The 27,522-nt window shown below is 47.7% G+C and overlaps 1 protein-coding gene across 3 annotated transcripts in view; it reads left to right on the top strand.

Annotated features, from left to right (window-relative positions):
- Positions 1–27,522, top strand: part of LOC140421791 (uncharacterized) — an 864,226-nt gene that overhangs the window by 821,693 nt on the left and 15,011 nt on the right. Inside the window, exon 2 of one of the 3 annotated variants that reach the window (XR_011947084.1) lies at positions 3,631–6,911. The exons of the other annotated variants lie outside the window; for them this stretch is intronic. The gene's annotated coding sequence lies outside the window, so the exon portion shown is untranslated. Of the gene's footprint in view, positions 1–3,630; positions 6,912–27,522 lie in introns of those variants that run through there. 3 annotated transcript variants of the gene reach the window in all.

The following is a 27,522-nucleotide window of genomic DNA, read 5'->3' as shown; positions in this document are numbered from 1 at the left end:
GCCATTCACCAGCACCACAAATTTACCCGCCAATGACCCACTGACCACCACGTATCTCCCATTAGTGTCCGCAATGATCCGAGTGACCGAAAGAGGGATCTGTTTATGAATTAGAATTGCAGCAGCTCGAGTCCTTCGTCAAAGCCCGAGTGAAACACTTGGCTCACCCCTCCGCAGTCTGGTCTGATCTCTAACCCGCAAATGAGTCTCCTGCAAGAACACCACACCAGCATTTCGATTCTTTAGGTGAGCGAAAACCCTTGACCTTCACTGGTCCACCCAATCCTCTTACGTTCCAGGTGACCAGCTGAATCAAGGGTCTCTGCACCAGCCCCCATCACGGAATCAGCCATTTCCACCGTGAGGGACTATCCAGCAAATCTTCAAAAAGTACAGGCCAAAGATCCACCCAAGATGACCGCCCCGCAAACACATCTTCAGAGTAAAACAAAAACAGTTTTATCGTCATCGTCAGTAAACTAACCCCCTCCCCCGTTTTTCACCAACGCCCCACCTAGACACACAAATTGAATCCAAACCCCCCCCTCCCCCCGGGGTTCCGGCCGAGGCGCTGAGCTTGTTGAACCAGCCAAAACTGGTTCACCGGCTGCAGCAAACCCCCCTCCATCTCACTCCCACTCACCAGCTGACTGCTGGCGGGGCAGCTCCTCTCAGGACAACAAGAAAATAAAAACAACAATATTGCCCACTTCGAGGATAAAACATACTTCAGAATGCAGTCCCTGACTAGACTCAATTTCCAACGGGGTGCCGCAACCGCCCCCCCCCCCCCCCTCCCAGATCTATGTTGTGCTTTGTAAAGAAATTCTCTCTTCATCCCAACACAGAGAAAAAGATTCTATCAGAAAATGTCAAAAACTATATACAGGATATCACAGCACCCATCGCACCCCACAGGGAACGTAGACCGTGTCCAATACAGATAACTGGACCCAGGCCATGCTTTACAATAAAGGCATTCGCCTCCTCCAGTGTCGCGAAATGGAATTCTTTGGACTCATTTGTAACCCGCAGCTTTGCCGGGTAAACCATCCCGAATCAAACTCCTTTCTTACACAGAGCAGCCGGAACCTTATTAAAGGCTGCTCGCTTCCTCACCAGCTCGGCTCCCACATCCTGGTAAATCCTCACTCGGAAAACTGAGTGAATCCCTTCCCACACTCAGAACAGGTGAATGGTCTGTCGCTGGTGTGGCTATGGTGATGAGTCCCCAGCTCACATGGGGACTTGAATCCCTTCCCACGGTCCCCACATGAAAAATGAAATGAAAATCGCTTATTGTCACAAGTAGGCTTCAAATGAAGTTACTGTGAAAAGCCCCTAGTCGCCACATTCCGGCGCCTGTTCGGGGAGGCTGGTACGGGAATTGAACCCGTGCTGCTGGCCTGCCATGGTCTGCTTTAAAAGCCAGCTATTTAGCCCTGTGCGAAACCAGCTCCTTATTCCACGGTTTCAGCATGCTGCTGGTGTCCTTGTCCCTCTCCACGTTTGACGATCAACTGAATAATAAACCTTATTAGTGTCACAAAAAGGCTTACATTAACACTGCAATGGTTACTGAGAAAATCCCTTAGTCGCCACACTCCGGCGCCTGTTCGGGTACTCAGAGGGAGAATTCAGAATGTCTAAATCACCAAAGAAGCACGTTTTTTGGGACTTGTGGGAGGAAACAGGAACACCCGGAGGAAACCCACACAGACACGGGGAGAGCGTGCAGACTCCACACAGACAATGACCCAATCGGGAATCGAACCCAGGTCCCTGGTGCTGTGAATCGACAATGCTACCCACTGTGCTATCGTGGTGCCCTTGTCTCCACAGAAGCAAGAGTAGGGTCTCTCCCCGCTCTGAATGGTGTGATTTTTTTCAGACTGTGCCACTGGTTAAAGCTCTTTCCACAGTCAGTTCACTGGAACACTCACTCGAGTCGCGTGTGTATTGGGTTTTTTTGCATTCACACTGATCTTGGAAAATCTTTTCCTACAGACAGATCAGACAAACATTTCTTCTTCCACATTCACAGGCCAATTATATTCAGGTCCTGATGAATGGAGTGACTCTGTTAAATCTTGATGTGAAGTTTGATTTGAGTTTCCATCTGTAAATCCTCCCCTTCTAACCCCCTGTAAAAGAAGTTTACAAAAGTCAGCACTGTCAGTCCAGGATAGAAATTCTGAACAGACAATTCTAGTTTCTCTTGAACATTTTTCCCTCTCTTGTTCCCCCAAAGCTGTAAATCGCCGTCCCACACTCTCTCCCTCCTCCCTGGGCTGAAATCCAAACCCATCTCACCATTCCTTCTTTTTTTAAAAATTGAGTACCCAATTCATTTTTTCCAATTAAAGTGTAATTTAGCGTGGCCAATCCACCTACCCTGCACATCTTTAGGTTGTGGGGTAGAAACCCACGCAAACATGGGGAGAATCTTCAAACTTCACACGGACAGTGAACCAGAGCCGGGATCGAACCTGGGACCTCAGCACCATGAGGCAGTAATGCTAACTACTGTGCCACCGTGCTGCCCTTCTGCATCATTTCTTTCCTCCACTCCCAGTTTTCTCCCTCCCTCTCCTCTGCCTGGGTTCAGTTCTCCAGCTCCTGTCTGCAGACTGACAATAAAATCAATGGGTCTTATTGGGGGTTTGGGACCTCCAGCGGGTTTTTGTGAACCCTCCCCTCCCACCTGCCAGGGTTTCCTTCCTTGCCATCGGAGAGACCTCTGATTTATTGTTCTCCCTTGTGGTCTCGGTCTCTCCCTCAGCTTGACATATTTATTTGGTGAAAAGGATGGTCTCTTTCCTAATGTTAACAATTAAAGGGATGGGTTCCCCAGGAGATGGCTGACATTTCAGTGGACAGTAAATTAATAATGGACAGAGATATGTCTCGTATTGTTACATGGTACAGATTAGATATATTATTACGGTTCTGTAATAAAGTAAATGTATTGTTATTTCTTGTCTTGTAATATAAGACTGTAGCTACGTTATAGATTTCCAGTCATCTCTTCCCTCAGAGGGTTTTTAGTCTTTGGATTTCTCTTCCGCAGGGACCAGTTGTATCTGGAGGTAATTGAATGTATTGAAGCACAAGTTTGACAGATATTTTATTGACAATGGAGTTAAGGGTTATGGGGAACAGGTAGGAAAATAGAGTGAAAGCTGAGATGAGGGGGGATCTCTTCACTCGAGGATGTGGTGAAGCTTTGGAATTCTCTACCCCAGAGGAATGTGGAGCCTCAGTCATCAGGTATGTTCAAGACAGATATTGAAGATATCGAGGGATATGGGGATCGTGTGGGAAATGGTGCTGAGGTAGATCGGCCAAGGATCTCATTGAATGGTTGAGCAGACTCGGTGGGCCGAATGGCTACTCTTGCTCCTATTCTAATCTCTGTGTCCTGGTCAGGAAGCAGTGAGCTGAGCTGGGATCTGTCAATCAACATGAATCAGCACCTTCAGGAGAATTGGGAGGGTGAATATTAGATACAGCAGAGTGAGAATGGAGGGAGATGTGCAGCTTTTGGAGAACGAGAGAGGAAATAATGTTCAATAGAATTGTCTGTTCTCCTGTACTAATAATGATGACTTTTGTAAATTGTTTTTAAAGGATATTGGAAGAGGAATTATAGACCGAAATCTCAAACATCACGTCCCGATGTGACAAACTCACTTGATTCCTTCTGACCTGAATATCATCGAGCTCTGAATATCATCGGCGAGAAGGAGAAATGTTTGTCCGATCTGTCAGCGTCAAAACATTTTAAACGTGAGTGTGACTGGAAAATCACCGAGACCCACACAACTCACACCCGAGTGAGAGTGTTCCAGTGAACTGACTGTGGAAAGAGCTTTAACTTGTTCACAGCCTGAAAAAACATCACACCATTCACAGCGAGGAGAGACAGTGCACATGTTCTGTGTGTAGACAAGGCTTCCACTGATTGTCCAATCTGGAGAGACACGAGGAGACCCAAAACATGGAGAAACCGTGGAAATGTGGGGACTGTGGGAAGGGATACAGATTCCCATCTGAGCTGGAATCTCATTGACGCAGTCACACTGGAGAGAGGCCGTTCACCTGCTCTCAGTGTGAGAAGGGATTCGCTCAGTTATCCACCCTGCAGGCACACCAGCGAATTCACACTGGGAAGAAGCCATTCACCTGCTCTCGGTGTGGGAAGGGATTCACTCGGTTATCCGCCCTGCAGTTACACCAGTGGGTTCACACTGGGGAGAGACCGTTTACCTGCTCTCGATGTGGCAAGGGATTTATTGATTCATCCACCCTGCAGACACATCAGCGAGTCCACACTGGGGAGAAGCCATTCACCTGCTCTCAATGTGGGAAGGGATTCACTCAGTTATCCAACCTGCAGAGACATCAGCGAGTTCACACTGGGGAGAGGCCGTTCACCTGCTCTTAGTGTGGGAAGGGATTACATAGAAACATTTGGCCCTTCGGATCTGCTCTGCCATTCATTATGATCATGGCTTATCACCACCTCAGTAGCTTAATCCCGATTTCCCCTCTACATCCTTTGATCCCCTTCAGCCTAAGTGCTATATCTAACTGCTTCCTGAAAACATACAATGTTTTGTCCTCAACTATTTCCTGTGGTAACAAATTCCACTGACTCACCACTCTCTGGTGAAGAAATTTCTCCTCATCTCTGTCCTATATGGTCTACCTCGTATCCTCAGACTGTGACCTCTGGTCCTGTACACTCCCACCATCGGGAAAATCTTTCCTGCATCTCCCCGGTCAAGTCCTGTTCGAATATTATCGGTTTCTATGAGATCCCCCATTCTTCTGAACTCCAGCGAATACAATCCTAACTGATTCAATCTCTCATCCGTCAGTCCCACAATCCCAGGAATCAGTCTGGTAAACCTTCGCTGCACTCCCTCTAGAGCAAGAACGTCCTTCCTCAGATAAGGAGACCAAAACTGCACACAATATTCCAGGTACGGCCTCGCCAGGGCCCTATATAATTGCAGCAAGATATCCGTGCTCCTGTACTCTAATCTGCTCGCAATGAAGGCTAGCATATCATTTGCCGCCTTTACCGCCTGCTGTAGCTGCACGTTTACCTTCAGTGACTGGTGTACGAGGATACCCAGGTCTCGTTGCATAGTCCCCTCTCCGAATCTATGGCCATTTAGCTAATAGTCTGCCTTGTTTTTGCTACCAAGGTGGATAACCTCTACTTTCTCCAAATTATACTGTATCTGCCATTCATTTGCCCACTCACTCAACTTGTCCAAATCACACTGAAGGATCTCTGCAACTTCCTCACAGCTCACCCTCCCAAGCAACTTGTGTCATCTGTAAATTTGGAGATATTGCATTTTGTTCTCTGATCTAAATCGTTAATATATAGTGAGGCACAATGGTTAGCACTGCTGCGTCACGGCATTGAGGACCAGGGTTCAATTCTAGCCCCGGGTCATTGTCCGTGTGGAGACAGGTTCTCTCAGTGTCTTCATGGGTCTCACCCCCAGAACCCAAAGATGTGCAGGGTAGATAAATTGCCCGTTAATTGGCAAAAAGGAATTGGGTACTTCAAATATTTTTTTAAATCCTTAATATATTTTGTGAATATCTGGGGTCCGAGCACTGATCCCTGCGGTACCCCACTAGCCACTGTCTGCCAACTTGAAAAAGACCATTAGTTCCTACTCTTTGTTTCCTGTCTGCCAACCAGGGTTTTATCCATCTCAATACACTACCCCTAATCCCATGTGCTTTAATTTTACACGCTAATCTCTTCTGCGGGTCTTTGTCGAATGTCCAAATATACCACATCCACTGGCTCCCCCTCATCAACTCCACCAGTTGAGGGACACATCCTCGAAGAATTCCAATAGATTTCTCAAAGCACGATTTCCCCTTCATAAATCCATGCTGACTCTGTCCGATCCTGACACTGGTTTCAAAGTGCTTTGCCATAAAATCTTTGATAATGGATTCCAGAATTTTCCCCACTGCCAATGTCAGGCTTACTGGTCTATAATTCCCTGTTTTCTCTCTATCTCGCTTTTTAAATAGTGGAGTTACATAAACCACCCTCCAATCTGCAGGAATCCTGGAAGATGACCACCAATGCATCCACTATTTCTAGAGCCACTTCCTTAAGTATTTTGGGATGCAAATTATCAGGCCCTGGTGATTTATCATCCTTCAACAATTTCCCCAACACTATTTCTTTACTAATATTGATCTCCTTCAGTTCCTCCCTCTCACTAAATCCTGCGTTCCCCAACATTTCTGATTTGTGCCCTCATTTGTGAAGACAGAACCAAAGTATTATTTATTTGCTCACCCATTCCTTTGTCCCCTATTATACATTCTCCTGTTTCTGACTGTAAGGAACCTACATTTGTCTTCACCAATCATTTTCTCTTCACATTCCTATAGAAACTTTTACAATCAGCCTAATTTCCTGCATTCGGCCATTCCCAACATCACCCCTGCAGTTTGGGGATCTATATACGATGCCCACTTATTTTTTTGCCCCTTGCTGTTTCTCAGCTCTACCCATATAGATTCCACATTGTCTGAGCTAATATCCTTCCTCACTATTGTGGTTAGAACTGTTGCTTCACATCGCCAGGGTCCCAGCTTCGATTCTCTGCTTGGATCACTGTCTGTGCAGAGTCTGCACATTCTCACCGTGTCTGCTGGTTTTCCTCCGGGTGCTCCGGTTTTCTCCCACAAGTCTCGAAAGATGTGCTCATAGGTGAATTGGACATTCCGAATTCTCCCTCAATATACCTGAACAGGTGCCGGAGTGTGGCGACTAGGGGATTTTCACAGTAACTTCATTGCAGTGTTAATGTAAGCCTACTTGTGACAAGAATAAAGATTATTATTATTATTATTAACCAGCACTGCCTCTCCACTGCCTTTTCCTTTTTGTCTGTCCTTCCTAAATACTGAATATATTCAGTTCCCATCCCTGGTCACCCTGCAGCCATGTCTCCATAATCCCAATTATCTCACACCCGTTTACGTCTATTTGCACAATTCACTCGGTTATGCCGTCTGCAGTCACACCAGGGAGTTCACACTGGGGAGAGGCCGTTCACCTACCCTCAATGTGTGAAGGGATTTAGTAATTTATCACCCTTTCTGAGACACCAACAAGTTCACAACTGATTACAGGGAGTGGATTCTGCTGTTACTGTTTCTGTTCTCAATTACATCCCAGGACTGCATTTTGTTCATTCTGTTGAAGGTTATAAGATGTTTCATTCTCTTTTCTGTTTGGAAACCCCAAAAATCGTGCCACATTGTTATGAAGATGGTCTAAGGTGGTTACATGGTTATTTTGTTTAATTAATCTTGGTGCTTCTCACAGAAGAAAACTATCAGGGTATGAGGGGCAAGTTGTCTGAGGTGCACTGGGAAACTACATTAAATAGGATGGTGTGTTGCTAACTTTTGGTTGGTTCAATTGGCTCTGTTTTATAACCTTTTCTCTCGAGTCGCCAGGTATCTTTATGATACTGCCACGAGGTTCAAGTTCAAGTAATGATCAATGACTCAATACACCAATTAGTAAGATTCAAATCAAAGCACATTTATTATACACAGTAATCGCTACTCATGCATAAATTCTACTTCTAAGCTACTTCTACAACTAACAGGCCTATACTTAGCTTCGTACTGGCCCACCAGGTCAGGGGAACAAATGGCCTTTCATTCGGGTTCTGAAACTGCAGGATTCAAAAGCTGGTATTGACTGGTAGCTAGGAGCACCTATCTCGTAGCGAGCGTTGACTTAAGACTTACTGGATCTCAGCAGCAGCTGCACCGGTTCCCTGATCGATGGGCAGTCTTGAGGGTTCCGTTAACCTCTTGTGTTGGCTCCTGCTGGCGGCGGAGAGTCTGGCTTGGCTTTGTTTATCCCAAATGTTTTGATTGTTCCCGGGGATTGCTCATTAGTATGTAGATGGCTGCTACATTATTATGCAGAAGGCTGCTTGTATCAATGCTGTCTGGGCTTTTGCAGAGTTTCTACACAGTAACTTGCACCTGCTAGTTTCTGCCTCTGTTGGCTAAATTTCCCTGCAGCCTTTGCTGTTCTCCATTTTACGTTGGGAGTTGGCCAACCCAGGTGGCTACACACCCTCCTTGTGATCCTAACGCGAAGTGTGAAGGATCACATAACTGCGTTGTTTTTCATTCCCTGACCAGGCGAGCACTCTTCTATGGCCTCTACACTGACCATAACTATGCAAGAAAATTTTTAACTGACATTCTAAGGGGCGTTATGTCAAACAGGGACATGCATTACAAAACAAGAAAATCGGAACCTCTAACTATCCTTAATAAACTACGCTCACTCAAAACATTTCATCACACTAACTTCCTAAACCATATAAACAAAATCATAGCAGTATTATACACATTTTCTGGCTTGGCAGTCAAGCTCAGGATTGTACAATTGCTCATGAACATTTCTTTATTTACAACAAATCGCAAACGAATGCTCTTTATTATAGATCGCGGGGGTCAGGGGTCTGGTCATATCTGAAAATAGAGGTTCTTATCCTATATACCGGGGTGCGAGCGCGGTAGGCTCTCCTCCATTTTCTCAGACGAATAGTCTGCACGATGCAGCAGAGTATCGCCAATACCAATAGGGATTCTATCATGTAGGACAGTGAGTACCAGGTTATAAACCTGTCACACCAAGATGGTGTGGTGTTGCTTGTGACTGGGCTCTGGGTACTGTGGGGAAAATGAATCAATAACGGCTGGGGGGGGGGGGGGGAGGTTGAGGTCATGGGGTTCGCGTTCACGCGTAACCAAATGTCCATTATGGTGATGAGCCACGCGGGGGATGTCCTCGTGGTTCTTCTTCTTTCACTTCTCTTCTCTGGTCCTGGAGCTTCTGGAGTTCTGTGGGATCAAGCATAGTGTCTGTTACTATCTTGGTTTAATATCTCGTATGATAGCCGGCCTGTGCTTTAGTGCCAATTATTCCCTTTATAATTGGTCATTATGTGTGACTCCCTCACTTTTTTTTTTTTCAAAATCCGAATTTCAGGAAAAGACACACTTACAAATACTGAACCAGTGCGAGCCGTCTCGCAGACTGTGCAATTTACCATCCAAATGTTTGAGGATGTAAATAGAATAAGGTTGGCAACCTAAGGGTTACCAGAAACAAAACACAACTTTTTGAACCAAACTTTTCCGAAATGAGGTGCGTATGGGCCGCGACGGGTAAGATTTGGATGGAGTCCCCGGGTAGGACGGCGACCAATGCCATGTGTGCCCTACCCGCGCGTAGCTCACCAGAGGGGGGTTCCCAGGCTGGGCGTGTCCCAATGCTGTTTCTCCACTGCCTGAGCAACCGACAAGAACGGGCAAGAAATGTAGTCATCGTGGGGGGTTGCCGTATTGGTTCTTCCTTCGAACCAGAAGGGCAGTTACGAACCGGGGGTGTGTGTTTCTGTCGACAGATGAGTTCCTCTGGGACATTAACAAGTCTCTGCGGACAAATTCTCAGAGGTTTTGGACGAAAAGGCGTGGGGCTGTGGGAAAAAAAAAATTCCGGTCTAACATACAACATTTAACAATACAAATACAAACAACATCAAACATGCTGCAGGTTCCATCAGAAAGGACACCGTTTTCTCCCAAGCGGTTCCTTTTAAAACATCATCTGGACACCTCAGTTATCGGTTGCGAACAGGGTTGCAAAGGGATTCTCGTTTTGGGAGTCAGACTCAAAGTCGTCATCTCCCAGATGCCAAACTCTCGAGTGTATCAGGGCTGATAGGGCTGCTTGATGTGATTTTGGATCGCTCTCGTCATTCCGGACGCGTCTGTACGAATTATCTCGGTGCCAAAAGGTGGTGTCTAGTTCTGTGGGGACGGAATCGGGGTCATCATTGTAGGTCGGTGGTCGGTGGTGGGGTTTGTGTAGGAAAGTGATCGTGAAGGGATCACTCGAATCATGGTCAGATTCGCTGGGTGTGGGTCCTGTTGCATGGCGATAGTAGGGAGGCGTGCTGTGGCTATTGTCCGAGTCACAGTCGCTGTCGCTGCTGCTGCTGTCTGTGGGTGTTCCAGGGCGGAGTGTATATTTCGGGGGTGGAGTCGAGGTTGAGTCCGTGGCTGGGCTGGATGTGTTGGGGGAGGGTAGGGTTACGTTGGCTGTGGGCGGGGCGTGGTCTGCTGCGTCTAGCATGACTTTGTGTGCGTGGTTAGACTGTGTTCCATATGCCTTAAGCTGGTTGATATGGAACCACGCAGTCTTTCCATTGGGGTAGTTTATTTTGTAGACGGAAGGGCTTACTTTGTCCGTAATGGAGTACGGACCTGAATTCTTAGGTGACAGGAATATGCTGGTGTTGTATACGGAGAGCATGACTTGCTGTCCTACACTGAACTCAGTTGCATGCACTGTCTTATCGAAACAGGCCTTGCTCTGTTTCTTTCTTGTGCCCAATTTCACTGCGGCTGCTAGCTGAGCCGTTTTAACATTGTCCACTAATTGTTCCACTGCTTTCTCGTGTGCGAGGGCCGTCACTTCGGGGCTGGTCAAGTCTAATCCTAATAAAAATTCTGTGCCTTTCATGGGGCATCCGGTCATGAGAGTGTGTGGGGTGTAACCTGTGGATGTTGAAACTGTATTTCGCAAAAACATCAGCGCAAAGGGGAGGACTGAGTCCCAAGTGGTGTTGTTTTGCTGGACCATTTTTCTGAGGGTTGATTTTAGGGTCTGATTCATGTGCTCCACGATACCACTCGACTGGGGGTGGTATGCAATGTGGAATTTTTGGGTGATGCCAAATATCGCGAGGACGTTCTTCATGGCACGTCCCGTAAAATGGGAACCTTGGTCGGATTCAATGCTGCGGGGGAATCCCCATCTTGTAAAGATGTGGTGGATTAAAATCTTGGCTGTGGTCTTTGCCGTGTTTGTTCTGGATGGGAATGCTTCCACCCATTTGGTAAACGTGTCTATCATCACGAGTACATATTTATAACCATTGCTGCACGGGGGCAATGGTCCAATATAATCAATCTGGAGGTTAGTCCAGGGGCCATTCATGGGTCGGGTGTGACTGAGCTGAGCCTTTTTGCATATCTGTCCGGGTTGTTCTGGGCACAGGTAAGACAATTCTCAACGTAGTGAGTTACATCTTCTTTCAAACTCTGCCACGAACAAAGCTGCCTGAGGTGGGCTGTAGTGGGCTCGATTCCCTGATGTCCATGACTGTCATGGAACAGACAAATCAGTTGATTCCTGTCCTGTTCAGGAACCACATAAAGGGTGTCTTTTAACACCACACCGTCATGTGTGGTCAGTGTATTCTTAAACCTATCAAAAGGTGCTGGGAATCTTCCTTTTAAAATCTCCCTGAGATTGCTATCCTGCTTCTGGGCCTGCACTAAATCCTCAATCTTAGTCTGCGAGACCTAAACTGCATTCACTGGTGCGCTTTCGGGGGGTGTCCAGAAATATCCATGCCTGGAACCTGCTTTAGCCAGTGCGTCGACTTTTACATTTCCAGGGGGGGAGGAACGATGGTGACTTCAAACTTTGACGATTCCAAAGGTCCTGTTCTGTGCTCTTTCTAAAATGTGACGGAGTAATGGGGCTGAGGGGAGGGGTTTTCCATCGGCGGAAACAAATCCTCTTGCTTTCCACAGGGGTAGGAATTCCGTAAGGCTGTTGCAGACATAGAGGCTGTCCGAATATCTGTCTGCTGGGCTGGGGAAGGAATCTGGGTGTTCCACTATGTATGCGATGGCTGCAAGTTCTGCTGCCTGCGTGCCCAAGTGTCCTGAAAGTTTTATTGCTATTTCTTCTAGGGTGCATCCCTGCGCATCCTCAACGTAAATGCCGCATCCTGTTATGCGCTTCCCTTCTACTATTGTGGAAGATCCATCCACATATATCCTAATGGGTTTGCACGTGTCTGTGTGCTTGGGGCTCTGGGTTGAACTATCTTATCTTTCTGGGGGGTGTTTTAGCAATAAGGTGTTGTGGTGTGGAGAGATAATTTCATATTCATGGGGGGTTCGGGGGTACTGTAAGTTGTCGGCTAAATAGGTGTGCGCCTTTGTCCGTTTAACACTGATGTCCCATCCCTGCAAAAGAAGGGTCCATCTAGCTGCTCTTATCTGACGAACTGTATCGTCCTTGAGTCGTCCGTCCAGTAAAAGTTGGGTGGGGGGGGGTGTTCTGTGAGGATTGTGATGGGGTTCAGTCCAGTAATGTAAGAAAAATACTGTACTGCCCAAAAAACTGCGAGCAGGTGCCTTCCACCAACTGAAAATCCCTGTCCACAGCATCTAAAACTCTGGAGGCATAAGCCACGGGCCTTAACTGTTCGTGCCGTTCCTGAAGGAGCATGGCCGAAAGGGTGCGGTCTGTGCTTGCTACCTCTATAGCGTAAGGGGAAAGCGGGTCTGGAACTTGTAGTGCGGGGGCTGCTATGAGTGCTCTTTTCAACAAGTCCACAGCATCTGTATGCTGCGGAAGCCATTCCCAGTGGCCTCCTTTCTTTAGGAAGTCTGAGAGGGGTGCTGCCTTGCTGGCGAAACTGTCAATGTGGTTTTGGCAGTAACCAATCATCCTAAAAACAACCGGAGGGCTGAAACGTTCTGGGGAAGGGGCAATTTAGCAATCGAGTCAATCCTTTTATGCTTGATCTCGCGTTTACCGTGCGTGATGATTGTACCCAAATATATCACTGTGTTCCAAAATCTGGGCCTTTTTGGGGTTAACTTTACATCCGATTGCTTGTAGGAGTTCTAGGAGTTCAGACAGAAGCTCGATGTGCTCTTTCTTGGTGTCTGTCTGCAGTAGTAGGTCGCCTACGTACTGGGCCAGACATTCGGGGCGAGAAAATTTGGCTAAACCATTTGCCAGCTGTCGGTGGAAAATGGAGGGGGAGTTGTGGAATCCTGTGGAAGGCATGTCCACGTGTACTGTTGGTTGTTAAAGGTGAAGGCAAAGTTGTACTGGCACGCCTTTGCCAATGGAATGGACCAGAATCCATGACTGATATCCAAAACCGTAAAGTATTGGGAATTGAGTCCCTGTTTGAGCATGGTCTCGGGACTTGTGACTACCGTGGGGGCTGCTGCGGGGGTGACTTTGTTGAGTTCACGGTAATCGATGGTCAGTCGCCATGATCCATCGGGCTTTCTCACTGGCCAAATCGGGGCATTATTAGTGGAGGCTACTGATCTAAGTACGCCCTGCTCTAATAAGCTGGCAATTACCTTTGAGATTTCTCCCTCTGCCTCTTGGGGAAATCCATGTTGTTTTTGGGGTCTAGGGTCAGGTCCTGTGATTTGTACTGAACCAGTCACCTGGCCACAGTCGTGTTTGTGGGTCGCGAATGCTGTCCTGTTCTTCTGTAAAACTGCCCTAACCTGCTTGTCTGTGCTAATCGTGGTGGGGTGAAACCAAAATTCGCCTACTGCGCTAATTTTGTTGGCATATTCGCCTATGTTGAGCGTTGCGGGGGCTCTTGCAGATTTTGCCATTTTCCAGACACATTGGTTGACTGGATCAAAGGATAGAACATAGAAAATACAGCACAGAACAGGCCCTTCGGCCCACGATGTTGTGCCGAACCTTTGTCCTAGATTAATCATAGATTATCATTGAATTTACAGTGCAGAAGGAGGCCATTCGGCCCTTTGAGTCTGCACCGGCTCTTGGAAAGAGCACCCTACCCAAACTCAACACCTCCACCCAACACCAAGGGCAATTTGGACATTAAGGGCAATTTATCATTGGCCAATTCACCTAACCCGCACATCTTTGGATTGTGGGAGGAAACCGGAGCACCCGGAGGAAACCCACGCAGACACGGGGAGGACGTGCAGACTCCGCACAGACAGTGACCCAAGCCGGAATCGAACCTGGGACCCTGGAGCTGTGAAGCAATTGTGCTATCCACAATGCTACCGTGCTGCCCTGGAGAACAAATAAATCTTCACTATATCATTTAACCGTAATCCATGTACCTATCCAATAGCTGCTTGAAGGTCCCTAATGTTTCCGACTCAACTACTTCCACAGGCAGTGCATTCCATGCCCCCACTACTCTCTGGGTAAAGAACCTACCTCTGATATCCCTCCTATATCTTCCACCTTTCACCTTAAATTTATGTCCCCTTGTAATGGTTTGTTCCACCCGGGGAAAAAGTCTCTGACTGTCTACTCTATCTATTCCCCTGGTCATCTTATAAACCTCTATCAAGTCGCCCCTCATCCTTCTCCGTTCTAATGAGAAAAGGCCTAGCACCCTCAACCTTTCCTCGTAAGACCTACTCTCCATTCCAGGCAACATCCTGGTAAATCTTCTTTGCACCTTTTCCAAAGCTTCCACATCCTTCCTAAAATGAGGCGACCAGAACTGTACACAGTACTCCAAATGTGGCCTTACCAAAGTTTTGTACAGCTGCATCATCACCTCACGGCTCTTAAATTCAATCCCTCTGTTAATGAACGCGAGCACCATAGGCCTTCTTCACAGCTCTATCCACTTGAGTGGCAACTTTCAAAGATGGATGAACATAGACCCCAAGAACTCTACCGTTAACCCTGTATTCCGCATTCATATTTGTCCTTCCAAAATGGACAACCTCACACTTTTCAGGGTTAAACTCCATCTGCCACTTCTCAGCCCAGCTCTGCATCCTATCTATGTCTCTTTGCAGCCGACAACAGCCCTCCTTACTATCCACAACTCCACCAATCTTCGTATCGTCTGCAAATTTACTGACCCACCCTTCAACTCCCTCATCCAAGTCATTAATGAAAATCACAAACAGCAGAGGACCCAGAACTGATCCCTGCGGTACGCCACTGGTAACTGGGATCCAGGCTGAATATTTGCCATCCACCACCACTCTCTGACTTCTATCGGTTAGCCAGTTCGTTATCCAACTGGCCAAATTTCCCACTATCCCATGCCTCCTTACTTTCTGCATAAGCCTACCATGGGGAACTTTATCAAATGCCTTACTAAAATCCATGTACACTACATCCACTGCTTTACCTTCATCCACATGCTTGGTCACCTCCTCAAAGAATTCAATAAGATTTGTAAGGCAAGACCTACCCTTCACAAATCCGTGCTGACTATCCCTAATCAAGCAGTGTCTTTCCAGATGCTCAGAAATCCTATCCTTCAGTACCCTTTCCATTACTTTGCCTAACACCGAAGTAAGACTAACTGGCCTGTAATTCCCAGGGTTATCACTAGTCCCTTTTTTGAACAGGGCACGACATTCGCCACTCCAATCCCCTGGTACCACCCCTGTTGACAGTGAGGACGAAAAGATCATTGCCAACGGCTCTGCAATTTCATCTCTTGCTTCCCATAGAATCCTTGGATATATCCCGTCAGGCCCGGGGGACTTGTCTATCCTCAAGTTTTTCAAAATGCCCAACACATCTTCCTTCCTAACAAGTATTTCCTCGAGCTTACCAATCTGTTTCACACTGTCCTCTCCAACAATATCGCCCCTCTCATTTGTAAATACAGAAGAAAAGTACTCGTTCAAGACCTCTCCTATCTCTTCAGACTCAATACACAATCTCCCGCTACTGTCCTTGATCGGACCTACCCTCGCTCTAGTCATTCTCATATTTCTCACATAGGTGTAAAAGGCCTTGGGGTTTTCCTTGATCCTACCCGCCAAAGATTGTTCATGCCCTCTCTTAGCTCTCCTAATCCCTTTCTTCAGTTCCCTCCTGGCTATCTTGTATCCCTCCAATGCCCTGTCTGAACCTTGTTTCCTCAGCCTTACATAAGTCACCTTTTTCCTCTTAACAAGACATTCAACCTCTCTTGTCAACCTTGGTTCCCTCACTCGACCATCTCTTCCCTGCCTGACAGGGACATACATATCAAGGACACGTAGCACCTGTTCCTTGAACAAGTTCCACATTTCACTTGTGTCCTTCCCTGCCAGCCTATGTTCCCAACTTATGCACTTCAATTCTTGTCTGACAACATCGTATTTACCCTTCCCCCAATTGTAAACCTTGCCCTGTTGCACGTACCTATCCCTCTCCATTACGAAAGTGAAAGTCACAGAATTGTGGTCACTATCTCCAAAATGCTCCCCCACTAACAAATCTATCACTTGCCCTGGCTCATTACCCAGTACTAAATCCAATATTGCCCCTCCTCTGGTCGGACAATCTGCATACTGCGTTAGAAAAGCTTCCTGGACACACTGCACAAACACCACCCCATCCAAACTATTTGATCTAAAGAGTTTCCACTCAATATTTGGGAAGTTAAAGTCGCCCATGACTACTACCCTATGACTTCTGCACCTTTCCAAAATCTGTTTCCCAATCTGTTCCTCCACATCTCTGCTACTATTGGGGGGCCTATAGAAAACTCCTAACAAGGTGACTGCTCCTTTCCTATTTCTGACTTCAACCCATACTACCTCAGTAGGCTGATACTCCTCGAACTGCCTTTCTGCAGCTGTTATACTATCTCTAATTAATAATGCCACCCCCCCACCTCTTTTACCACCCTCCCTAATCTTATTGAAACATCTATAACCAGGGACCTCCAACAACCATTTCTGCCCCTCTTCTATCCAAGTTTCCGTGATGGCCACCACATCGTAGTCCCAAGTACCGATCCATGCCTTAAGTTCACCCACCTTATTCCTGATGCTTCTTGCGTTGAAGTATACACACTTCAACCCCTGTCCGTGCCTGCAAGTACTCTCCTTTGTCAGTGTTCCCTTCCCCACTGCCTCATTACACGCTTTGGCGTCCTGAATATCAGCTACCTTAGTTGCTGGACTACAAATCCGGTTCCCATTCCCCTGCCAAATTAGTTTAAACCCTCCCGAAGAGTACTAGAAAACCTCCCTCCCAGGATATTGGTGCCCCTCTGGTTCAGATGCAACCCGTCCTGCTTGTACAGGTCCCACCTTCCCCAGAATGCGCTCCAATTATCCAAATACCTGAAGCCCTCCCTCCTACACCATTCCTGCAGCCACGTGTTCAACTGCACTCTCTCCCTATTCCTAGCCTCGCTATCACGTGGCACCGGCAACAAACCAGAGATGACAACTCTGTCTGTCCTGGCTTTTAACTTCCAGCCTAACTCCCTAAACTTGTTTATTACCACCACACCCCTTTTCCTACCTATGTCGTTGGTACCAATGTGCACCACGACTTCTGGCTGCTCCCCCTCCCCCTTAAGGATCCTGAAGACACGATCCGAGACATCCCTGGCCCTGGCACCCGGGAGGCAACATACCTTCCGGGAGTCTCGCTCGCGACCACAGAATCTCCTATCTATTCCCCTAACCATTGAATCTCCTACAACTATTGCTTTTCTATTCTTCCCCCTTCCCTTCTGAGCCCCAGAGCCAGACTCAGTGCCAGAGACCTGGCCGCTAGGGCCTTCCCCCGGTAGGTCATCCCCCCCAACAGCATCCAAAACGGTATACTTGTTTTGAAGGGGAACGGCCACGAGGGATCCCTGCACTTTCTGCCCGTTTGTTTTTTTCCCCCTGACTGTAACCCAGCTATTCTTGTCCTGTACCTTGGGTGTGGTTACCTCCTTGTAACTCTTCTCAATCACCCCCTCTGCCTCCCGGATGATCCGAAGTTCATCCAGCTTCAGCTCCAGTTCCCTAACACGGTCTTTGAGGAGCTGAAGTTGGGTGCACTTCCCGCAGGTATAGTCAGTGGGGACACCGGTGGTATCCCTCACCACCCACATCCTACAGGAGGAGCATGTAACTGGCCTAGCCTCCATCCCCTCTTACCTGACAGAATATAGCTGCCCTGTGGACTAACTAGATCTCCGCCCTCCGACCCTGCTCCCAGTCAGCTACACTTTCTGTAAACTCCTGGCTCTCTTCGCACTCTTTGCGGAAATGTCGGAAACAAAATGAAAGGAGCATCTTACTCCCTCCTCACGTAACTCCCTCGGTCACCAAACTCTCACTATCGCACTCAAATGCACCAAATTCAGCACTCAGTGCAAACAAAGTCTGCACTGTAGGGGATCACTTTTATACTGTGAACATAGCCTCTGAAAACTGGCCTAATCCAATTAACTAATTAACAAGCTCCAGCTGCAAGTGCCTACAAGTAGAAGCCGGTTTAAAGCTTATTGAAAATTCACCTTCTTCTAAACCAAACAGCAACTTTTAAGTTAATTAACTAAATAAAAGAAAGACTAAACTTTAGATAAAAATGAAGCCTTATACTCCCTCGGTCACCAAACTCTCACTATCGCACTCAAATGCACCAAATTCAGCACTCAGTGCAAACCTATAGGTTGCGGGAATTCATAAAGTCTATGCCCAAAATGTGTTCTGCTGTGTGGGGTAGGTGGACTAAAACTACGGGATGCTTGGTGGTGATGTTGCCGATTTGAATGGGTACAGGGGCTGTGATGTGTCCCTGCTGTGAGTGGCCTGTAAAGCCGCTGAGGGTGATGGTGGCGGCTGTAGTGGGCCACGTGTCCTTTTGAAACATGGTGGAGGAATTTATTGTGGTGCGGGACCCTCCTGTGTCCCAGATAAATTCGATGGGCTGTCCCCAAATTTTTGTTGCAACTACCGGTCGTCCGGACCTATCCCAAAGGGTGTCGCAGACCCAACTGTGGAAGCCCGAACACAGTCAGTCCGTTCCGTTCAGGTCTGTCTGATCTGAACGGGTGCTCACACTATGTATGGGCTCTGTCTTATTCTTACTTAGAGTGCCCGTCTGCTGGGCTCTCTGTGGCTTTCGTGGGGCATTGCATTCCCTTGCAAAGTGTCCCAACTGTCCACAGTTGTAACACTCCTGTGACTTTTGTGGGGGGCTGTTCTTGCTTTCATTTACCCAGGCGGGGTTCTGGTGTGTTTTAACGGCTTGTATGTCTGCTTCTGCCTGCTTTTCTTCGGGATTTTTAACTGTGGGTTTGTTTTGTACAGACTTCTCCCAGGCGCGGGACAATCTTTTTACGACCCATTTCTCATTATGAGCTTCCTCTGAGAGGTCATAATTGGCGCAAGCTTTTTGTCCTGTTTCTGTGGAGATAAGGGTGCGGGTCTATTTGGCCGCGTTGTCTGGGGACAAATGGGTGCATTCTCAGTCTCCGAAAACTGCCACAAAATGGATCCATAGGTGTCCAGCAAACGCTGTGGGGTGTTCTGTCTTTTTCTGCCTGCACTTATTCAGGCCTTCTACAGGGTCACCTCTGTTGTAGCCGATTGCATCTAGGATCGCTGCGTGCATTTCCTCAAGGGTGCCTCCTCCTACATCCTGTGGGTCGGGAAGGACTGCTACGACCGAAGGGTCTAAACTCAAACCTGTGAGCTTCACGTGCTCTCGCTCTTCCAGGCCGGACATGGTCACCTGCTGCTTTACTCTGGCAAAGAAGTGGTGGGGTCTGAGGTGGGGAGGAACGGTGTGATTTTCTCGCACTCGTCCCATAATTGGGTCACTGTTAAGGGGGTGGTGTACAGAAATTCCGTGTCGTCCGGTGTGGCTGTGCGGTGGGTGGTTACTGGGTTCATTGGATCCTGAACTATCCGCTCTGTGGGGGGTTGGGGCGCTTTTCTCTTTTGGGGCTTTCCCTGCGCACATGTTCCCTGAACATATCTCTGCGCTGTCTCATTTAACTCTTCCCAATCAGGGCCGTCTTCCTCATCTAGCTGGGATCCAAAGGTTTCCTGGAATCCTTTCTGAACTGAAAGCAGAGATTGCAGCTCTGCAATCTGCTTCTGGCACTTTGCGTGGTCTAGTGAGCTTTTTCTTTGCTCTGTGGTGGCAGCATGGAGTGCTCTTAACGCTGCCTTCAGGTCACTACACTGCCTCTGCAATGGCTCTACCCACTTCTCCGTTTCCTCTCGTACCAGGACTGGACGTTGCGTGTCCTGATAGGCCTTTTCGTACCGGGACTGGAAGCTGCTTAAGTGCGCCAGAGAAGACTGGTGTGCCCACTTGGCATCATCCACCTCTCCGTCTTTTGCTGCCAGCTTTCTCCTTAACTCTATGTTTTCTCTCTCTCTACCTCACTGACATCGACCTTGCTCATTCGATGTATGCCTTCTATCTCTTTCCGGAGCTTCCTAACGACCTCCTCTATGCCTTGCAATTGTGCCAAGCAGGACACAATTGCCATCGGCTTGCAAGCTTTTCCTAAGCTCTTATTGTGAATCTCGCTCAGGTTCTCCCACCAAGTATGTCCTATACTCCTGGGACCTGTTTCCTCATTGTTGCAGAATTCGCTCCAAAGGGGCCATCCTTTCCCTTTGAGGTACTTCCTAATTTCTTCTTCCCAAACGGGACATTGTCCTACTCTACTGCTGCTGGTCGCTGCGACCGCAAATTCCTCGGGGTTCATGAGGCGTTGCATTGCCTTCATTGCCATCTTTCCTATCTGAATGCTTCTTTAAAATTTGGAACAAGGGGGACTAAGGCGGTGCTGTAATTACGGGTACGGCTTTCGCTATTTTCCGGAATACAAACTCCCAGCAGTTTTGTCGCAACAAAAAATCTATCCGTATTACCTTATCGCCCTGTTAGTTATGCATGCATACACACACTTCTGAATTATGAGGATTGATCAGAACTGCTTGAACACTTGTGGTTTTCTGTTCCCAATTGGATCTCTAATTCAAATTTTTGGGTTCTCCCCGAGTAGTTAAGCCACTTCTAGTTCGGGTCCTGTCAGATGTCGCCAGAAATATGTTGCTAACTTTTGGTTGGTTCACTTGGCTCTGTTTTATAACCTTTGCTCTCGAGTCGCCAGGTATCTTTATGATACCGCCACGAGGTTCAGGTTCAAGTAATGATCAATGACTCAATACACCAATTAGTAAGATTCAAATCAAAGCACATTTATTATACACAGTAATCGCTACTCATGCATAAATTCTACTTCTAAGCTATTTCTACAACTAACAGGCCTATACTTACCTTCGGACTGGCCCACTAGGTCAGGGGAACAAATGGCCTTTCATTCGGGTTCTGAGTCTGCGGGATTCGAAGTTGGTATGGATTGGTAGCTAGGAGAGCCTATCTCCTAGCGAGCGTTGACTTAAGACTTGCTGGATCTCGGCGGCAGCTGCACCGGTCATTGTTAAGGGTTGGTTCGGGTTGTTGAGTGACCCGGTCAAGAAGAACGATTTGAACTTGGGGGCTTAACTTTATAGTCCCCAGGGGCTTCCCACCTTTCGGGGCGGACCCTGTACCTGGTTCCAAGTGACTGGACTTCGTTCCAATCACTTGGTTTGATTTCTCCAATACTGGAGCGGTTCGCTGATCGATGGGCGGTCTTGAGGTGTCCGTTAACCTCTTTTGTGTTGGCTCCTGCTGGCGCCGAGGAGTCTGGCTTGGCTTTGTTTATCCCAAATGTTTCGATTGTTCCCGGGGATTGCTCATTAGTATGTAGATGGCTGCTACATTATTATGCAGAAGGCTGCTTGTATCGATGCTGTCTGGGCTTTTACAGAGTTTAATACACAGTAATTTGCACCTGCTAGTTTCTGCCTCTGTTGGCTGAATTTCCCTGCAACCTTTGCTGTTAGGTGGATTGGCCATGATAAATTGCCCTTAGTGTCCAAAATTGCCCTTAGTGTTTGGTGGGGTTAATGAGTTATGGGGATAGGGTGGAGGTGTTGACCTTGGGTAGGGTGCTCTTTCCAAGAGCCGGTGCAGACTCGATGGGCCGAATGCCCTCCTTCTGCACTGTAAATTCTATGATTCTATGATTCTCCATTTTACGTCGGGAGTTGGCCAACCCAGGTGGCTACAGGTGGGAGACAGACAATCACTAATATTTAAGGAATTATTACAGATTTACACGGGGATCGGTTAGCTCAGTTGGCTGGATGGCTGGTTTGTGCTGAGTGACACCAATAGCACAGGTTAAATTCCCATACTGGCTGAGGTTAGCCATGGTCTGTGTCAGTATTTATGCTCCACATGATCCTCCACCCACCCCTCTACATCTCCCCCATCAGCATCTCCTATTCTTTCTCCCTCATGTATGTATCTAGCTTTACATTCAATGTATGCATGCTGTTCACCTAAACCACTCGCTGTGGTCGTGAGTTCCACATTCCCATCACTCACTCGGTAAAGAGGTTTCTACTGAAATTCCTGTTGGATTATTGAATCCCTTCATAATCTCAAAGACTTCCATCAGTCTTCTCTTTTCCAGAAAAAAGCAGCCCCAGACTTTCCTGAGTGTTAAATGCTCTCAGTTCTGTATATTATGAACCTTTGTTGCACCTTATCCAGTGCCTCTATTTCTTTTTTCTAAATGGAGATCACCAATGTTGACAGTGCTCCCAGTGTAGTCTAACCCTGGTTCTAAACAAGTTGAACATTTCCTCCATGCTTTTCAATTCTATCCCTCTGGAGTGGAACCCTATATATGGGCTCCACACTTTAGTAAAGATGTGAAGTTCTTAGAGACGGTGTAGAGGACATTTACGAGAATGGCACCAGAGATGAGGGACTCCAGTTAGTTGGAGTGACTGGAGCAGCTGAATTTCTCTCCTGAGATCACAGCATCTGGAGGGTGGGGAATGAGGCCATTCAGCCCTTTGGGACCGTGTCGGCTCCCTGTGGAGGAAGCCAGTCTGTCCATTGCCCCGTTCTATCCCCAAATCTGTGCAGGTTTATTTCTCTCAGTGCCTGTCTAATTTCCTATTGAAAACCTTCCGTCATCTCTGCATCTCCTACCCTCAGGCAGTGGGTTCCAGGTTGGTCCCACTCCCTTTACATGTACACAAGGCTGCTAGAGCACAGAGGAGTCTATTTGGTGCATTTTGCCCTTGCCAGCTCTTTGTACAGCGACTCATTTAATCCCAGAGTTCGACTATTTTGTTTTATTTTTCAGAACGGATCAAATTTCTTTTTGGAAGTTACAGTCCAATGAGATTCCGGCACCATATATGAAAAATGAAATGAAAATGAAAATCGCATATTGTCACAAGTAGGCTTCAATGAAGTTACTATGAAAAGCCCCTAGTCGCCACATTCCGGCGCCTGTTCGGGGAGGCTGGTACGGGAATTGAACTGTGCTGCTGGCCTGCCTTCGTCTGCTTTAAAATCCACCTAACTTGCACATCTTTGATTTGTGGGGGTGAAACCCACGCAGACACGGGGCGAATGTGCAAACTCCACACGGACAGTGACCCAGGGCTGGGATTCAAACCCAGGTCCTCAGCGCTGTAGGCTGCAATGCTAACCACTGTGCCACGTGACGCCCTAAATGCTTCCCATTTATGATGTGGCGATGCCGGCGTTGGACTGTGGTGGGCACAGTAAGACGTGTTACAACAACAGGTTCAACAGGGTTGTTTCGAATCACTAGCTTTCGGAGCGCGGCTCCTTCCACAGGTGAATGAAGAGGTGGGTTCCACAAACACATATTTCGAAAAATTCAATGATGCAAGATGGTACTTTGAATGCGAGTCTTTGCAGGTTATTACGTTTTTACAGGTCCAGACGGTGCGACTGGAGAGAGGTATAATCACAGGTTAGAAGTGTGAATTGTCTCAAGCCAGGACAGTTGGTAAGATTTTGTAAGCCCAGGCCAGATGGTGGGGGGTGAATGTAATGTGACATGAATCCAAGGTCCCAGTTGAGGCCGTATTCATGTGTGCGGAACTTGGCTATCAGTTTCTGCTCAGCGATTCTGCACTGCCGTGCGTCCTGAAGGCTGCCTTGAAGAACGCTTACTCGAAGATCAGAGGCTGAATGCCCTTTGCTGCTGAAGTGTTCCCCGACTGGAAGGGAACATTCCTCCCTGGCGATTGTCGCGCGATGGTTTAGCTCAGTGGGCTGGACAGCTGGTTTGTGATGCAGAACAAGGCCAGCAAGACTCGTGCCGAGTCGCACGAGTATGTACCACGTACCTGGTGGGTGGTGTTCCCACGTGTCGTGGTGGTACCCATGTTGATGATCTGGCACATCTTGCAGAGGTTGCCATGGCAGGCTTGTGTGGTGTCGTGGTCGCTGTTCTCCTGGAGGCTGGGTAGTTTGCTGCAATCAATGGTCTATTTGAGATTGCGCGGTTGTTTGAAGGCAAGTAGTGGGGGTGTGGGGATTGCCTTAGCAAGATGTTCGTCTTCATCGATGACGTGTTGAAGGCTGCAAAGATGATCTCGTAGTTTTTCCGCTCCAGAGAATTCATCAGGCAAATGAGGCTCCGGGAGTTCTTCCACAGACCCCAGGGGGCGTACAGCGAACCCAATGCGACAACCAGTGAACCGGAACAGCAGTCTGAGAGATCTGTGGGACTGGAAGATCCAACAGCAGGAAGGACTGAAAAACCCCACCCATTGAAACAATCCGATCAGTTGATTCTGCTGCTCCTCTTCCACGAAACCACTCAGTAAAATTGCCTTGAAGACCTTTCTTGTCCAAATTCTGAACTCGCATCTTTTCCCTCTTTTCCTGCTATCTCCCATCATGCTCTCTCAGAGCTCATCTTGTCTCTGGTACTTACCCTTTGCTCCTTTGGCTCGATTCTCATCAAACTGTTGAACATCCAACTTCCACAATCTCAAGTTTCCACGATATCTCCATGGAGTCAGTGTCTTTGTGCATTTCCTCTTTAGATAATCAAGTGAAGCTTCATCCTCACACAGAACACGTGTATGGTTTCTCCCCTTAGTGAATGGTGTGGTGTTTCTTCAGGCTGTAACTAGTTAAAGCTCTTTCCACAATCAGTTCACTGGAACACACTCACTCGGGTGCGTGTATGTCTCGGTGCTTTTCCAGTCACACTGATGTTTGAAATATTTTCCCACAAACAGAACAAACATTTTTCATTCCACATTCATAGTCTGAGGATATTCAAGTCATGATCAATTAAGTGACACTGTCGGATCTTAATGTGATATTTGGTTTGTTTCCAGTCTGAAAATCCTCTCAATGTCCTGGAAAAGGAGTTTACAAAGGTCACATTATCAGTACAGGATAGAAATTCAGAACAGACAAGTCCAGTTTCTGGGGAACATATTTTTCTCTCTTCTTCCCCCAAAGCTGTAAATCCCCGTCCCACACACTCTCCCTCCTCCCTGGGGCTGAAATCCAAATAAAGTATTCGATCATTATTTCTGTATCTTTTTACCAAAGTTATATAATTAGAGGTAAGAATATGCTTTATAAGTCACTTCATTCATGACTTGTGACAGACATTAATCTGAATCACCCTGACTGAGCAGACAGAATAACAGAGGTGAACCTTGTGTCCAGAACTGACTGTGTGGAGATTTGATGAGCAATCGCAAAGGTCATTTCTCCAAATCTTCCAGGGTTTCCTTTGTTCTTCCTCTCCCTCTCGAACTAAGTTATACCGGATATCAGACTCAGGGTCCATTCTGGTTCTCTTGCTGCTGACTAAATAATTTCAATCAAATATGGAGAAGACTGAATCCACTGTTCGGTCCCTGCTCCAATCTCCATTCCTGACATACCGACTCTATCCCTCTCCCTGGCAACAGTCTGAGACTTCGCCAGTCTCTTTGAAAACTTGGTTTCACATTCGATCCCAATATGAACTTCTGACCTCATAGAATTTACAGTTCAGTAGGAGGCCATTCGGCCCATTGAGTCTGCATCGGCCCTTGGAAACAGCACCCTACCTCAGCCCACACCCCCATCCTATCCCCGTAACCCCACCTAAACTTTTTTAGACACTAAGGCAATTTAGCATGGCCAATCCACCTGACCTGCACATCTTTGGATTCGTGTCCATACTATCACTAAGACTGCCTGTTTCCACTTACGTTACATTATCCAGCCTCCCTCCTGTGTCTGTGCGCCTGGGGCTGAAACCTCGATTGTGCCATCGTCACCTCCCGATTCGACAATTCCATCACACACCTGGCTGCTCTCCCACATTGTGCCTCTGTGAACTTAAAGCCATCCAAAAGTCTGCTACCCATGTCTTAATTCACAGCCAGTTCCTTTCCCCTATGTTCCCTGTGCTCCGAGACTTGCATTCGCTCCCAGTCATTTCTCACCCTTGTTTTCAAACCCCTCCATGGCCTCGTCTCTCCCTGTGTCTGTATCTCCTCCAGCCCCACAACCCCCTGGGATATCTGCACAGCTCTGATCCTGGACTCTTGTACATTCCAGAGGGGCTGGTTTAGCACACTGGGTTAAATCACTGGCTTTTAAAGCAGACCAAGGCAGGCAACCAGCACGGTTCAATTCCCGTACCAGCCTCCCCGAACAGGCACTGGATTGTGGCGACGAGGGGATTTTCACAGTAACTTCATTTGAAGCCTACTTCTGACAACCGATTTTCATTTCATTTCATTCTTATTACTCCGCCATGGTTTTAAGTTCCCTCGGCCCCAAGCACTGAATTCCCTCCCTGTCTCCACCTCACTTACCTCCTTGAAGACTCTTTAAAACTCACCTCTTTGTCCACATTTTTGGTCACCTGCCCTAATATCTCCTTTTGTGTCTGGGTGTCTCAAAGAACAAAGAACAAAGAAATATACAGCACAGGAACAGGCCCTTCGGCCCTCCGAGCCCGTGCCGACCATGCTGCCCGTCTAAACTACAATCTTCTACACTTCCTGGGTCCGTATCCCTCTATTCCCATCCAATTCATGTATTTGTCAAGATGCCCCTTAAATTTGTCTCACTTTCTTTTATAATGTTCCTGTGAAGTTGACTGGGATGATTTATGATGTTAAAGGTGTTATATAAATAGAAGTTGTTGTTGTTGACTGTAACCCTGACCTTCTGTTTTACAATATCCCATTGGTTTCACAACAAATTCTGTCTCTGATGTTTTGCCCCCTGCGGGTTTGCAGCCTCTATAAAGACGGCGGCCGTTAACTCAGGCCTGTCACCGGGAGTAGGCCGCAGCTGTCCCGCCGCTCGATGCAAACCCGGGCCCGGAAACTTCTCATTGGGGTTTGGATTCTCCACCGGGTTTCAGTGAAACCTCCCGGCCGAGTCCAGCATCGGCATTGCGCATGCTCCAGCTCACAATGCCCAGGGAGTGATTGACGGCAGCTCTGGACCAACAGGAAGAGAGGGACGTGACTGGAACACCGAGCGGAGCAGCTGGTCCTCCAACCAATCGGAGTGAATGAGGGGCGGGGCTGAGCCTGGTCTCCCACGTGAGCTGGAGCATGCGCAGTGCCGATAACAGTTCAGGATTCAGGCGGTTGGGTGGAAATTATCCGCCGGTCAGATCGCGCTCGGTGAGGCATGAAGGAGGGACAGAGCCGGTGGATGGGTCGGGAGGCTTCATAAATACTCCGGGTAGGCCCCAAGCCCCGAATATTAATCTCGGATCCGGCAGTTAAACCGGCGAACGCTGCTCGGACATTTCCCCGAGACAGGCCCGGGTGGACGAAGTGTGCGGCTGAGCGCATGCGTAGTGAGTGAGAGCCCCGGGTTTTGCTCCGGATCCCGTTCACCCTGATTCCCCTGAGCTGGAGCAAACCCTTCAGAATCATCCTCCAGATAGAAGTCTTACAATACCAGGC

Source organism: Scyliorhinus torazame, chromosome 5 (genome assembly GCF_047496885.1).
Source record: "Scyliorhinus torazame isolate Kashiwa2021f chromosome 5, sScyTor2.1, whole genome shotgun sequence".
NCBI lineage: Eukaryota > Metazoa > Chordata > Chondrichthyes > Carcharhiniformes > Scyliorhinidae > Scyliorhinus > Scyliorhinus torazame.
The sequence above is the reverse complement of the archived record's forward strand: the minus strand, read 5'-3'. Positions and strand labels throughout refer to the sequence as shown.